The sequence below is a fragment of the Trichosurus vulpecula genome, chromosome 1 (genome assembly GCF_011100635.1).
Source record: "Trichosurus vulpecula isolate mTriVul1 chromosome 1, mTriVul1.pri, whole genome shotgun sequence".
Lineage (NCBI taxonomy): Eukaryota > Metazoa > Chordata > Mammalia > Diprotodontia > Phalangeridae > Trichosurus > Trichosurus vulpecula.
This window is the reverse complement of record NC_050573.1, coordinates 490,622,929-490,639,756: the sequence shown is the minus strand read 5'-3', so window position 1 is coordinate 490,639,756 and position 16,828 is coordinate 490,622,929. Positions and strand designations below refer to the sequence as shown.

At 37.5% G+C, this 16,828-nt stretch overlaps 1 protein-coding gene across 6 annotated transcripts in view; it reads left to right on the top strand.

Annotated features, from left to right (window-relative positions):
- The window catches only part of PAM (peptidylglycine alpha-amidating monooxygenase), a 409,388-nt gene that overhangs the window by 92,726 nt on the left and 299,834 nt on the right, over positions 1-16,828 (top strand). For all 6 annotated transcript variants that reach the window (XM_036737505.1, XM_036737477.1, XM_036737514.1 and 3 more), the window contains one exon: positions 13,422-13,472. The gene's annotated coding sequence lies outside the window, so the exon portion shown is untranslated. The remainder of the gene's footprint in view (positions 1-13,421; positions 13,473-16,828) is intronic.

The following is a 16,828-nucleotide window of genomic DNA, read 5'->3' as shown; positions in this document are numbered from 1 at the left end:
GTATTAAAGGGGTGAGAGAGAAAATACTACAAATAATAATAATAACTTATCTATATAGTACTTTAAGGTTTACAGAGTTCTTTACTAAAATTATTTTAATATACAAACTGGATAACTGCAGTCTTCTTTAATTTTGACAAAAGATGATGCTTTCTGAATTATAATTACATACACAATTATATATGCACATATGTGTGTATGTAAATTGTTAAAGTATATAAATATATGTATATGATGTATTGGTCAAGTACTTAGAAGTCATAAAATTCCCTGTGCAAGAATTTTAGAAACATGGTCATGCTCTTGCTCCTCCTCGCAGTATTATCTGTCTTTTGGGGCACTGTGGCCCACTGAATAGAAGGCAAGTATAGGCATCAGGATGATGCCTGGGCTTAAAGTCTTACTCTTAAAAGTACCAGTTGTAAGACTATAGGCAAGGGTTTTGTTTGTTTGTTCTTCAGAGAAAGGCTGGTTGAGGATAATAAAGAAAGATAGAGGAATATTCCTTCACACCACTCTCTACTTCTGATCCTTAACTACTTGTTTTCGGCTTATATTTGTAAAAGCGGTCCTGAAATCCTTGAGGATTCGTTGCTGTTCCCATTTACTTTCACTTGGACCACAGTTCTGCTCCAAAGTTAAGAAGAGTTCGATTCAATTAGAAGAACAAGAAGATATTTAAAAGCAAATGAAAAAATGTGCCACTGGAACTATTTTGAAAATTTTAGTAATGCAATTTAAAAGGATGTACTCATGTTCAATTTTAGCATGAATTACCTTTTTTGAGAAATGTTTTCTTGATGTCTTTGATCTATACATTACAATCATTTGTGAGAACAATTAACAGAAACAGTCTATTGCATTTGACAATATGCACCATTCTGTTTTAATAGATTTCTGTTTCTATGCCTTAAGGAAGGAGGATTGTCTCATTATCTCATCTTCACTGGGTTTTTCATTTTTCAGAGTTTAACTTCCCTTTAGTGATCTTTTCATTGACACTGCGTATATCATTCTGCTTGTTTCACTCTCACATTCTTTTTTTACTACACAGATTGTGTATATGAGTTTTTTTGGTTATTCTCCAATCAGTAGGACCCAACTATCTTTCTAGTTCTTTGCTACCATGAAAAGTACTGCACTGAATCTTTGACATCCTTGAGATCTGTGCCCAATAATGGGATTGTGGGATTAGGATATGAACAGTATAGTCATTTTTCTTTCATAAATTCAAACTGATTTCCAGAAAGGTTAATTCACTTTACATCTCTATTAACGCTGTGCTCATTCTCTGATAGCCTCTCCAACACTGACTTTTTTCATAGGACACCCTTTTAAGACCTCAAAATATTACGGAGATTTGCACCTGTTTGGACTTCATCCGCACCCCATGGTTGGGACCTTCTTTTAGAGGTAAAGCTGGACTGAAAGAACTGCAATACAAATGAAAATATTTTAAAGAGAGAATTCATGGTATCATTGGATGGCACATTTTGGTCTTAATTGCTAGTACTTACATTTGTTGTCATTGTCCATTCAGTACGTGGCAATTTTAATCCTCCTTTTATGAAAGAAAGTCTGTGCTGTGTGTCCTGTACTGTATGAAAATGCACAGCTCTGGTAGTTACACTGGATGGTTTTGCTATAGTAATTAAAACACAGATGGATCTCATTTCTCTCCCAAGTGTTTGATTGGCAGATATTCTGTGATCAACACAACTCTATGCTGAACACATCGTCACCATCTGCCTTCAGTCTGCTTGGATAGGACGGCCTCGGAGGAATTTCCTGATTATCGCAGGAGCAAATTTTAATCCTTTAATTTGAGTAGACTTCATCCCCCTTACTGGAGCTGTGAAAAGTTATATGGAAAATTATACATCTAAAAGTTTGCATGACAATAGTGAAAATATTTAATAAAATATTCGCTTATAAACAGAGTTGTTATATCTATCATGACTTTCCTCTGATGTAGATGTTTAAAGCTAAAAATAAACCACCCTCCCTTGAAAAGCAAAATGTTTTAAATAAATCAGGGGATGGGCACTACATTTTCAGCTATGCTTTACCCATGAGAGTTTTAAGTTGAAGTTTTTGCTTTCATTCATTAATTCAAATGAACACACATTTCTTAAGCACCTACTATGCACGTAGTTCTCTGCAGGTATAGTGGAAAGGGTGTTGGATTTGGAGTCAGGACATGCCTAGGTTTGAAGGTGGCTCCTGCCACTTACTAAGGACATGCTTATGGATAAATCACTTTAGTTCTGTGATTTCTCTTTAATCTCTCCAGCTCTAAAATACCTACGTTACAGGGTTGTTGTGATAGGCAATGATGCACAAACTGTCCTTTGCACACTTTGAAGCCATTATCTAAATGTTAGCTCTCATAATCATCATCATCAGTGATCCTATCAGAAAAGCTGACTTCCTTCCTTCAAGAAGATTACAGTCTAGGCAAGTCATAAGACGTATGTGGAAGCAATAATAATTCACTTATTCTATGCAAGTATTAAAGGATGAGTGATTCGTGAGGGAGAAGTCACTTCTGGCTGGTGAGACTGATCAGGGAAAGCTCCACCTGAGGTAAGTCTTGAAAGGAAGAGAAATACTCCAACAGGTGAGAGACACAGTGACCTGCTGATCTTATGAGTCTCTCCAGGCTTAGAAAATGGCACACGCAAATGCACTAAGTTGGAGAGTGAGGATGGCTGGAATATAAGGAGGTGGAAAGGAGGAGGAGGAAATATGAAATAAGGCTCCAAATGTAGCTTGGAACTACAGAATGTGGAGACCGTTGCCAGGCAGTTAAGAAGCAAACTTCAGGCCCCAAGGCCAAGAAAACACTTTAATATGTGTCTCATAACCTTTACTCAGATAAATTGTTCCTTCAAATGCTGTAAAAGACTATGATGATTTTTATGTACTGGGATTTTAAAAAAAGCTCTATTACTATTATATATTTATCATCATTAATTTATAATTCTTTAATAAATCCATATAGATACATACATCATCATTTTATATTTTTATTAAGAAATAACTACATGAAATGGCTTGAATGAAATACATTCATCCAAGTCTCTATATATAGAAGGAGTTATATTTAAAATGTCAATGTTGCAAGAAAATATATTTAAAGAAGAAATAGAACAAAGGATATTTATATCGCTTTATGAATATATGTGTAGAATCTGTGTGTCACATGTGTACAATATACATATGCATACATAATGCCTTCTATTCTATTTTGCCTATAAAATCAGATGCAGGAGAATTGTGGTTTTTATAGGGTCTTAATTATCTAGTTAGGATGAAAAAGCATGATCTGCCATACTGGTGACACAGCATGCTGGCCTTTTGCCTTAAGGTTGTCAGAACAAAGAATGCAGGAACAAGGGCAAAGAAGATTCTGAAGAATGTTAGAATGATCTGATTGTAGTGGATTCTGTGTAGGATTCAAATTATAATAAAGATGAAGAATGACTTTGGGTATCAGAGCGGGGTCATTTTCTGAAAATTAGATCAGTGAAGTTAATGATTTCATGGTATGAGTGAAAAACAAAAGGGATGTTGGAGAGGTACCAGTGGAAAAGACAGAAAATAATTTTTAATTTACTGCATCCTATTATCTTTTGTGTTGAGAAGTGGTTTTTCAGATAAATTCAGGATCAGCATCATATTTTCTTTTAATCTACAATCTCCTGTATTCAAACCTGAAAGAATGGAATACTTCTGGATAGGTAGGAATGGAGGGTGGGATGAGGAGGAAGAGAGCTTTTATTTTCATTAGTCCAGCATATATTAATTTGTTCATCATTGAACTAGTATTTACTGAGGGATAGCAGTTCCTTTGCAACAGTCCAGGCAAGAAATGATGATTTTAGATGTAAGATACTACACTGGTGATGGAAGGGGATACAAAGATGAATAGAATATAGTCCCTGCTTTCAGAGAATCTTAGAATAAATCCTTGAATCCTAGAAGGTTAGAGCTGAAAGTGATCTTAGATGTCATCTAGACCAGCTACCTCATTTTATAGATGAGAAAACAGGTTGAGAAGGTAAGTGACTTGCTTCTAGTTATTCAGCTCCAGAGCCTAGTTTAGTAAAGAGAGGCTGGGAAGCTGAGGTGGAGAGAAGAAGTTGACAAGTATATAAATAACAGCTCATTTAAATGGTGCTTTATGGTTTACAAAGTGTTTTCCTCACAGTAAGACTGTCAGTCTGAGTATAGGAATGTAGGAATCCCATAGGGCCGCTAGGTAACCCAGTAGATAGAGTACAGGCCCTCGAGGCAGGAAGACTCATCTTTCTGAGTTCAAATCTGGCCTTAGACATTTACAAGCTGTGTGACCCTGGGCAAGTCACTTCATTCTTTTTGCCTCAGTTTCTTCATCTGTAAAATGAGCTAGAGAAGGAAATGGCAAACCACTCCACTATCTCCATCAAGAAAACACCAAATGGGGTCATGAAGAGTCGGACACAACAGAAAAACGACAAAAGGAACCTCATAGGCTGTCCTGTGAATACAACTCATATGGACTTGCCCAAGACCCATTTGGCTTCTTATTAGCCCAGATAAGGTGCATTGGGGCTAAGGGAGAGGAACGGGGCTAAGGTCACACTGTTCCCTGTTCCTGTGATTCCATATACCCTAACTTCCAATGCTTAGATTATTTCTTCTTGTTGAAACCCCTCCCATTCTATAAGGCTTCTTTCTCCAGGAAATGTTTCCTAACCTCTGAATATCTGAAATATCTCTCACCTTGTATTTCTTATAGAATGTTTACCTCTAATGTATACTTATCTTATAAATATTCATGTGTTTCCCCGTCATTCCTCCTCTAGCAGATTAGAAACTCCCTGATGGCAGAGATCATGTTTTCATTTTTTTATCACCGTAACTTGCACATGTTAAGTAAAAGGCATTCTGGATATGACCTCATGAAAACCTGGTTTCAAATCCTGCTTCAGGCATTTACTAAACCATGGGCAAGTCATTTAACTTGTCTGAGGTTCAGTTACCTCATTTGTAAAGTGTAACATTTGTTGTTCCATCATCATAAAGAATTCGTGAGGCTCAAATGAGACAGTATATGTGTATTCTCACAGGTTGAAATACTGGCTGCCCTACTGGGGGGCAGGGTAGGAGCCTGAGCTCTCATGGACACATTCTGGGATTTATAAGTCTTCCTCAACTAGGAAGAGACTCAGTTGCAGCTGTCTCTGAGCTAGACGGTGGAGTTTCTAACACAACAGGAGGTGTTAAATCGCTCTGCAAGAGTGACGGAGGGAGATAAATGGACAGGGAGACACAGAAGGAGTCTGTAATGGTTCTAGGAGAGAAGCCGAAGCCAAAGGGTGTATTGTAATGGGAGATCAAGAAGAGAGAGAGGAGAGCCGAGCCATAGCAGGGAGGGAGCAGAGGATAACTAAGGGAATCGTGACGAGGATCCCTGCGGGCATCTTGGCATTAAGAACTTAAGAATGAAGCTGCCCATTAAACTCTCCGTGTTAAGGACTGAGGAGAGCTCTGAAAGGTTTTACTCCCCTGAAATTCCCCTTGATGTGCCTGCCTGTAGGCGGTAACAGGTGCTATATATAATTCTTCTTGTTATTCTTTTAAAGCTATTACTTTGCTGTTCTCCATAGTTCTTTAAAGGTGGATTTCTTTAAGGATGATGTTGGTGTTGATTGTTTTTGAGTTCTGAATATCTTTAATCGAGTACAGAGAGTACAAGTGGGGAGATGGCAATGACTCATCACTGTCTGAATGCACAAGAACTTAAATAGATTAGGGTCAAGCCATTTTTGATCCAGGAGCTCTGAGCTTTTATGATTTTATTAATAACCTCTCTTGCTTCTTGCTTCCCCCAAAAAGCAAAGGAAGGGACCTATGACTAATGGAGGGCCACCTTTCCCCTAGGCTAAGGCACTTGAATTGTAGTGCCACACCAAATGTGGTTGCTCACCCATAGAACAGAATAGCAGAATGGATTAGTAACCACATTCCAGCAAGATGCTGTTTACAAGAGACACACTTGAAACAGAAAGACACACAGAGAATTAAAAGAAGGGGTTAGAACAGAATCTAATATGCTTCAGCCAAACAAAAAAACGGCAGGGGTTAACAATCACGACCTCAGACAAAGCAAAAATAAAAATAGACCTAATTAAAAGGGATAGTCAGGGAAACTGTGTTTTGCTAAAAGGTACCACAGACTATGAAGTAATATCAAAATATTTTGCAGCAAGTTTCTCTTATAAAGTCCTCATTTCTGAAATATATTCTGAGTATAGAACTGAATCAAATTTATAAATATAAGAGCCATTCCCCATCTGACAAATGATCCAAGAAGATGAAAACAAACAGTTTTCAGAAGAAGAAATCAAAGCTAGTCATATGAAAAAATCCTATAAATCATTGTTGATTAGAGGAAAGCAAATAAAGTTTAACTCTGAGGCACCACCTTACACTTATCAGAAATGGAAAATTCTGGAGGGGATGAGGGAAAAATAGGTATGGCAATGAACTGTTGGTAGAGTAGTGAACTGGTCCAACCTTCTGGAGAATAATTTGGAACTAAGCCCAAAGGGCTGTAAAACTGTGCATATGATTTGACCCATTAATACCAATACTAGGTCTGTATCCCAAAGAAATCAAAGAAAAAGGGAAAGGGCCTATATGTATGGGAATATTTGTAGCAACTCTTTTTGTGGTAGCAAAGAATTGGAAATTGAGGGGATGCTCATAAATTGGGAGATGGCTGAACAAGTTGTGGCATATGACTGTGATAGAGTATTATTGTGTTATGGAAAATGATAAAGGGGGATGGTTTCAGGAGAATCATGGGAAGACCTATATGACCTGATGCAAAGTGAAGTGAGAAGAACTGGGAGATCATTGTGCACCATAACAGCAATGCTGCCATGATGATCAGCTGTGAAAAACTTGGCTACTCTGATCTAAGACAATTCCAAAGGACTCGTGAAGAAAAATGCTATCTACCTCAAGAGAGAGAACTGATGAACTCTGAGTGCAAACTGAAGTATAATTTTCTCACTTTCTTTATTTTTCTTGCTTTTTTTGCAATATGGTTAATATGGAAATATGTTTTGCATGATTTCACATGTGTAATTGATGTGTTGTTTGTCCTCTCAGTGTAAGAGGAGATAGGAGGGAGGCAAGGAGAGAATTTGGAACTCAAAAAAAATTTATTAAGAGTATTAAAAATGAATAAATAATAAATGTTTTAGAAGTGTGGCCGTCAGATGGCAGGAAGGTGGGGTGCCAAACACTCAAAGCCAAGCCTCACGGGACATAAAAGGGCCTGGTTTGGGAGTAATAAATTCTGAAGGGATAAAAGTGGTCCTTAGCCAAACTTCTCTCTATACAGCAATATACATGCTACTTTCCTATCTAAATGCTTTGCAAACCTTAAAATACTATTTAAGAGCCAGTTATTTACTATTGTTATTATTGTCATTAGCTCCTACACATATCAGCCTGTTAGATATTACTCACTACCCATTTTGCCAAACATCAAACTGTTAAAAAAAATTAAAGTGCTATTCTAAAGTCCTATGTAAAAAATTACCGTCTTTTCACTCAGACATAACAGTAGAATTCTGAGCTGCTCCTTGGAGATCAACACTTAAGACCAGATCTTCAAAGGCAAGAAGTATAAAATGTGAAGCAAAATCCATTTGGGTAAAAGACACAATGGCCAGAATCAGAACCAGGAGATACAAAGATGACAATTCAGAACAAGGGCCAGAGTAAGAAGAGATGATAAATAACAGTCTAAGAAAGGCTAATTTCAAATAGTGGGGTTCTCAGAGGTTGTTTTCTTGTTTTCTTCATTTTGGTGGAAAGCACTATGAGGCTTCTATCCTGGTGGTACAGTGGATAGAATGCTGGGCCTGGAACCAGGAAGACCTGAGTTCAAATCCAGTCTCAAACAAACATTTAGTACCAGTGTGACCTTGGGCAAGCTAATTAATCTGTTTGCCTCACTTTCCTCAATTGTAAAACGGGGATAGTAATAGAACCCATTTCACAGGGTTGTTGTAAAGATCATATGAGATAATATTTGTGAAAAGTACCTATCATTGTGCCGTGGCACATGGTAGGCACTATATAAAAGCTCCTTCCCTCCCATCCAGCCTTCCTAAGGAAAGTAGTCTGGGTGCCGGTTGTAAGATGAGTCAAAGCTCCAAACTATACTGATGAGCCCCTCGTTCAAGCAAAATTTGGAAGACAGGAGGAAGCTTTGGGGAGTGGGGTGGGGGCGCACAATCCTGACTTAATTTTGCTACTGGAGAACTGGTGATCAGTATTATCCTTTCTGATTTTGCTCTGTGTGTATGAAAGGAAAGGAGAAAATTAAGTTAGAGTGGGAGAGTTTAGGATGTGAGAGTGGTAAATATTCTTAGCAGATAAAAATTGAGTGGCCAAGAAACCTGAAGTTACCTTAGAGTAGTTATCTCCAAAATTTTTTGATCCTACATCTGTATCAGTAAAAATATATTCATACATCCCCCATTTATATATTTAATTCTTTGTAAAATATATAATAAACTACTATACTGCTAATTACATATATTATAAAACCTTTAAAATATATGTTTTTTAAAGGTTGGATAATGATAAAACAATTTTTGATCCTAAATCAATATGGAGCTCCCAGAATTTATTGAGAAAGGGAGAGACCTGGTCAGACTTGTGTTTTAGGAAAATGACTTTGTTACCTGTATGAAGAATGAATTGGAAAGGGAAGAGACCTGAGTAGGGAGACCAATTAAGATACTACCACGGTAGCCAAATGAAAGGTTATGAAGGCTTAAACTAGGGTGGTAGCTGTGTGAGAGGTATATGCAAAAGATGTGGAGGTAAAAATAAAAAAGATTTGGCTGACTGGATTTGTGAGATGAGTCTGAGTGAGGAGTTGAAGAGGACACCAAAGTTGACCAGGGTTACTAAAAGGTTGGTAGTATCCTTAACAATAATAATGAATTTTGGTGGGGTATAAGCAAATGTAATGGCTTCTGTTGTGAAAACCATAACTCATTTATGCCTTCTCATCCTGTACAATGCAAAACATAAAGGGAAGAGGCAGACCTCTTACTTATTACCCAGAGAAAAGAGCCAAGGGATGCCTACTGGAATCATGAGGTCGTGAGTATGGGAAGGGAAGATGAAAAGGCTGGGCAGGTGAGGAATTTTCCCAATGGCACTTGGATAGCAGCTGCCATGCTAGCTCTAGTAGCAGCTAGGTTATCTCCCTGAGGGGCCAGTGACTGAAGCAGAAGCGGAGATCTGCTGAGGAAAGAGGTATAGTGGGAGAGCATCTGGTGGTAAGGGGAGGTAGGATTGTGATGGAACCCTATCACAAGCCCTAGTATCAGTGATTGAGGAGAGGGTAGAAGGTGCTCCCATACCTTCTTGGGGTCAGGCCACGACCCTCCTTTGGATCAGGCCACAGCCCCCTATATGCCCATGGATACCACTTCGGAGAAAGTTGCTATCAAAGATGGCACAACAGGTAATGGGCATTTTCTTTTCTATGATGTTCCCTTCCAAAAAAAAGGTTTGCAACTGTAATTCTGAGTTACATAAGGTTTATTAATGAACACTTCTAAACTCCCAGACAGTTGTTGATTGCATATACATTTGCATCTTTTAAAGTTCCCACGTCACAAAGGAGGGGAAGGGCTATTAGACTAATACAGGGTGTTCCTAAAGTCTGGACACAAAGGCAGAAATGCATATTTTCAAGCAATGAAATGAATGAAATTTTCAACAACATTTTACTTAGTTGGAATATTAACAAATAACATCTTCAATATGATTTCCATCATTTGTGATGCAAAGGTTGATGCGCTTTGCACGATTCACATGAACTCAATGTAATTAACTCCACGTTGCCATCAATTTTAGCATATTCACTCTTTATGCGTTTATGCATTCAATTAAGTGTATTGCATCTGTGATTTTCATTGAGTACACCTTCTCCTTTAGCACAACCCAGGAAAAGAAGTCTCTGAACACACAGAGTCTTTGGTGAAACAGTTATTGAGATGTTAATGAGATTTCCTATGTGTCCAGACTTCAGGGACACCCTGTACAGAGCCAGGCATCACACCCATGATACCAAGAAAAAAATAAAAGCAGCTGCCCTCAAAGAGCTGACATTTTACTAGGGGAAACAACATATAAACAGAAAAGTAAATACAAAATATATGTGAAAATATGAAATAATTTCAGGGCGGAGGAATAATAATTGGGAATCAAAAAAACTCCCTTTTAGGATGGACACAAGCCAAGCTTTGAAGGAGCTAGGGGTTCCAAGAATCAGAGAGAAAGAAAAAGAACATTCTGTCATGGGGGACAGCCTGTACAAAGGCATGGAGTTGGGAAATGAAATATTAGGTGGAGAGAGCATAGAGTTCATGAAATAGAGTAATGCATGATCAAATTGGAAAAGATCGGCTGGAGTCAGAATGGGGAAGATTCCAATGGACAAATAGAGGCATTTGCATTTTTTCATAGAGGCAATAGGGAGCCACACAAGGTTCTAGAGTAAGGGAATGGCACAGTCTATTTTGTGACTTCAAATATCATTTGACAGCTATGCAGAAAAGAGAGAGTTGAGGGAAAAGGAGACCATTAGAGACTATTAGAATATTCAAAGTCAGAGGTGATAGGGGAGCCTAACCTGGCAAAGTGTAGTAGTTATGTGAACAGAGAGAAAGGAACAGATATAAACATTAGGGAAATATAATTGATAAGACTTGGAAAACTTATTAGGTAAGAGATCTTAATGAGATTAATCAAACATGGTTTCCATGTTGAGATACCGGATGATTAAAAGAATTGTGGCCTTCAACAGAAATAGAGAAGTTTGGAGGAGAGGCAAGTGGAGGGCAGAAGAGAATGAGGTCCTTTTTGGAAATGTTGAGCTCAAGATGCCGATGGGATATATAGGGAGAGATACTCAACAAAAAATTAGAGCAGGAGATCTATTGGGCTGGATGTGTAGATTTGAGAACTATCTGCAGAGATGATCATTGAACCCAAGGGAGTTGGTGAGGTTGCTAAGAGAGAGAGTATAGAAAAATAGGTGAAGACTCAGAACACTCAAGTATGAAAATAAGGACGTGGATGACGATCCTGCAAAAAAGGAGAGACGGAGTGATGTCACAAAAACCCAGGGAGGAGAGCATATCCCAAAAGAGGGAGTGTTTATAGAGTGCAGCAAAGACAAAGATTTAGCAAAAAGGAAGAGATCATTGATGACTTTGAAGAGAACAATTTCAGTTGAGTCATAGAGATGAACGGTGGAGTGCAAGGCATTGAAAGGTGAGTTGGAGGTTAAAAAAAACTGGAGGCAATAAACGCAGTTTTCCTTAGGAATTTGGTTATTAAACAGAAATTTGTAGCATGATTGCTCAGGGGTGCAGTGGCATCAAGTGAAGGCTTTTTAAGGATGATGGAGATCTGGGTATGTCTGTAGACAGCCAGAAGTCAGAGGATGAGGAGAAGTTGAAAATTACAAAGGCAGATGAAGCTTCTGGAGGAGATGGGTGTGAATAGGATCAAGGGATTAATTAGAGGGTTTGGCAAGTAGAAGGTCCACCTCTTACTCAGAGACTGGAGCAGAGGAAGAAAGGAGGGTGAATGATGTTGGGGTGATTTTAAGGGGAGAATTGAGAAGAAGGAATTAGAGAAAGACAGCTTTAAATTCATTTTTTAATTTTTTTATTTTATTTATTATTTTTATTTAAAAAGGCTGAACTTCATATCTTTTCATTTCTGCTCTATCTAAAGTACAAAGGAAAGTACACCAGAATCTCTAAGTGTGCATCAAAATGAGAGGCTCTTACAATAGATTTTAATATAAATGACTAGCACCATCTAAACTCTTCCACGAATGCTTCTTTAGGATATGGCATAGATTTTTATGAGATATTTAAAATTGAGGACAAATGACTAAAATTCTATAGCATAAAAACATTCATAAAGGCAAGGGAGGCAGAATTTGGGTGGGAGTTATAAGGAAGGGAAAATAATAGGGTTATAGCAGTAAAAGCTATTTGATCTCCCTAGAAAACAGAATGTATATAATATTTCATTTTGTTTATTACATAGAGATGTTACAATTAAGAATTGGGGCATCGTGTATAGGGGAGTGTGTATTAATGCATCTACATAGGAAAAATAGTCTATAAATTTTTCATACTTGTGGAGGGAAAAAAATGAAACATGTGAGGGAGGTTGTACCTGGATAGTATGTAAGTGTGAAGATCAAGACCTACAGTTTCATCAATTTGAGGAAGTCTTTGAATGGATCATACATGCAAGTCAAATCAATAAGCACTGTGGTATGCACTGTATGGCAACTCATCTGTAATATAGCATGAGAGGGTATTGGGAAGCTAAGCATTTGCCTCTGGTCACAAATCTATATAGATAATATGTGTCAGAGGATGGATTTGACACTAGGGCTTCTTAATTGTAAAGCCAACCTTCTACTACTATCCCACAATGGGGGGGTAATAATCATTATAGAGCTTAATATCATCTCTATCATACTTATAGTTTCCTGGAGCCCCATTGTGACTCCTTCCAACAAAGGGGTCCTACTCTAGGCTCACACAGAAATGGGATTCATCCTGGGCAGGGGGTGACCTGACCCCCAATAGCGGAGTCAGGCATTTTCCTGTACTCTCTTGGCTTTGTGTCTCACTACATCATGCTGATTGTTCCAGCCATGCCTGTGTACCACCCTCCTCTCCCCAACCTACCCTTGCTTTCCAGTTTTGGAGTCAAACCAACACTGCCACTACAAGCTATACTGATCTTGTTATATAATAGTCCACTTTCTTTTCTGATTAGATCCATTCCTGGGTGATCTGTGTCATCTGTGCTTTAACTAAGTTCCTAAGCCACAATGAGGGTGCTTTTTCTGAAGCAAAATAAAGACGCTATCCTATTCCAATACCTCATCAAAGCACGGAGTTGACTCTTCTTTCTCAAAATCTATGCCAAGGAGAGGGTGAGCTTGGGAAGAATCTACCAGCTTAGAAAGTCTTCACAATAACAAAATGTGGCAAAGGTTGTTTTGTTTTGTCTAAGGACCAGACATGTTAAATATAAAGAAGTACCTCACCAGAAGGAAGGATGTAGTAGTTGAATATTTTGACCATTTCAACTCATGAAACCATATAATACAATGTCCCCCCAATAAGAGTTTTCAAAAATTAATATCAGAAATGTAAAGAAAAGTCTGATTCTTCTTTGTTTCCCAGTATAAGTACTTGACCGTATCATAAACCTGAGTGGTGAGAAACTCATAACAGATTAATGACTGAATAAACATTGTTCTCTAACGAGCTGATGTGGTCTTCTCTGTTTAGGTGACTTGAAGCTTGGAAAAGACCAGAAAGGGATGACAACACATGTCCAGGGTAAGCAATTAAAATCAAATAGCCTTAAAGATTACTTTTTTCAAAGTAAAAGATTTATGACTCCCCTTTCCCATAGTTCCCTGCCCTCCCCCACTGCCCTCCCCACAGTGTGTATAGAAACAGAAACTGCTGTAGGACTCAATTGGAGTGGTTTAAACTGTGTTCTCCTCAGTTAGGTTAATATGGCCATCTGTTTTAGATTCCTTTTATTTAATTCTTATTGACTAAATAACTTTGTTTATGACACTCAAACTCTGGGAATCCTTAAAAAAGCAGTTTGTCATTACTTAGTGATTCATCCGATAATTTAATCAGAGAACAGAGTATGATTGTCTGGTATAGATTGTTTGTTTTGCAGTGGATATTGAACCTGAAAAAAATATTTGGATACTTTTGACTCCACTTAAAAACACTAAAACTTTCATTAGAAATTCACCTTTTTAATAAGTGACATAATATTAGGAACTGATATTACTTATGTCTTATCAGTCCTATAATAGGCAGTATGGCATAGTGGAGAGTGAACTCATGGAGACATGAGTTCTAGTCTCATTTTGTGACTGGGGACAAATGACTTAAACTTCTCAGGGCTCTAGGCCAGTGGTGTCCAAATCAATTAGAAATGTGTCCCTGTTGGTGGCATGTTGACTTAGAAAACCACAAATGAACATTATCAATGTTATATTGAATTTTTTGTTTATTTTGTTGAACATTTACCAATTACATTTTAATCTGGTTCTGGCCTTGTGTGTGACATCTCTGTTTTAGACTATACATTGCACAGGAGATATCAGCATTGATAGAGGCATCTTCTTTACTTGGATTAAAATTGCAGGTCCGATTCTTATCACTGTTGTCAATCATATTTAGTTCAAGCGTAAGCATTAGAAAAGGGAACATTTAAAATGGCACTTGGTTTATTAAGCTTGTGGGTTATGTACAGAATATTCATCCAGCAGGCTTCCTGATCCTTAATTCAAGACTTTGCGTGATATTATAAATGGGAGAAGAGCTAGGTTGAGAAAAAGGTGGTTAGGTTAAAGATTCTGCCACTTACATGCATATTTAAAATAACAATAATAGATAATATTAATTCAAGTTTATTTCTAGACATATATGTGAGTATTCTATGTGAAGATTTCCATAATCTGATCCTTGATTTATAATATCTGTTTGAGCATTATTTTAATGAGATTCTGAAAATGGAGTTTTATAATAAGATATTGAGCAAAGCTTATAGCTATGTTGCATTCCTTTCATATTCAAAAACATTTTCCTAGACAAGTGGGAGTTGCCCCCTTAGAAGAGCCATTTCCTTTAATAGACATAGTGCTCTGAAATTCCCTTAGAGCAAGAGGAACATCTTTAAATTTCCTTCTTTCATTTTTTCAAATATATATTCATTAATAACAATAATAGGAAGCATTTGGGAAATGATTTATAAATATTATCTCATTTTATCTTCACAACAAACTTTTTGAGGTAGATGCTATTATTTTTCCCATGTTACAAATGAGGAAACTATGACAGACAGAAGTTAAGTGGCATTGTTCACAGTTTCACGTAAAGTAAATGTCTGAGGTAGGATTTGAATTCAAGTGCCTAGTGAGTAAAGGGCCAGGGGTAGGAAAGTGATCTCTTGTCTATTTGAGAAAACTAACATTTGGTCTTTTGACCCTCCTCCCATTTTTGTGCCTTACTCTGGTTTGCTTTAACAGCTATGTTTATGGAAGTTTTTTTTTCTTTTCAATTCATAGTAGTATATAATAAAAGTATGTTAAATTACTTTTTGACTGAGAAATAGGAAAGAGATAATAAAGGACTTCAGAGAGAAGCAAAGTACAAATAATGTGAACCTACCTTAATTATTTTCATGGGAATGTAAAGAATCATACTTATAATTTTGCAAAGTACCTTCTTTCTGGACTATTTTAGAAATATGACTGTTGATATAATGGATTTTCCATGACTAATTGTAAAAGAAAATTGCATGTTCAATCCCATGTCCTTCCTTACTATGTTGATGTGACATGAAAAACCTGCATCTAGATGTCCAATCAGCACTTAAAGCTGCAGAAAATATAATACCCCAAACTGGGGAGGCTAGGGAATAAAAAGTCTTCTGCTATTGATGTCTCTATCTAAGCTGCCGTGGAAGTTCAGAGAGGGTAAAGGATGCCTTTCTACTCTAAGAAGAATTTGTTATTTATTGCCTCCCAGAGCCCTTGGAAGATTTTTGCTATGTGCTAGTATCTAAGGCTGTACACTGAATGTGCTAGATTGTGCTGCCAATTGGATGACTTTGATGTGGCTATTCAAAATTGTACAGTATCTATTAATGTGAATGCAACCTATACATTCTAATACCTCTTAAAGATATTTATAATTTACATGAAAATTATTCATATGCTTCATTCAGTTCTGGAAGGATGAAATGAAAATGAAGAGCAACTAGGGTGAATAAAGGACTGTGAGACCATTCCATATGAGGGAAGTTTGGAGGGAGTAGATGTTTAAGCCAGAGGAAAGACTTAGGGGGAACATTAAATTCAATTCAGTAAACATTTATTCAACACTTATGCCGGGCACTTTGCTAAGTGCTGGAGGTACAAAAAGAGGCAAAAGACAGTCCTTTCCTTCAAGGAGCTTATAATCTAACGGGGAAGGGGAAACAACATGAAAAAAATATACAGTATACAAAACAAGCTAAATAGGATATAATTAATAAAGGAAAGGCACTGTAATTAAGAGACATTGGGAAAGGCTTCTTGTAGGAGATGGGATTTTAGTTGAGACTTAAGGAATCCAGGGGAGGTCAGTAGTTGGAGTGGAGGAACAAGAGCATTCCACATATGGGGGACAGGCAGAAAAAATTCCTGGAGCTGAAAGATAGAGTGTCTAGTTTGTGTGACAGCTAGAAGGGCAATGTCACTAGATTGAAGAATATGTGTTGGGGAGTGAGGTGTGAGAAGAACATGATAGTTGAATGCCGGTTATATAGGAAGGGGCAGCTTGGTGGTATGGTGGATAGAGTGCAAGGCCTGGAGTCAGAAAGACTCCTCTTAGTGAGTTCAAATCCAGGCTCAGACACTTACTAGCCTGACCCTGGGGAAGTCACTTAACCATGTTTGCCTCAGTTTCCTCATCTGTAAAATGAGCTGGAGAAGGAAATGGCAAACCACTCCAGTATCTTTGCCAAGAAAACCCCAAATGGGGTCATGAAGAGTTGGACACAACTGAACAACAACAACAGGTTTGCTTGATACTAGAGAGAATTAGGTACAGTAAAAAGTAGAAGTTTTAGGAAGGCAGAGTTTATTTGTTGTAAGGAAATAATAATTGCAGCTATTCAAAAG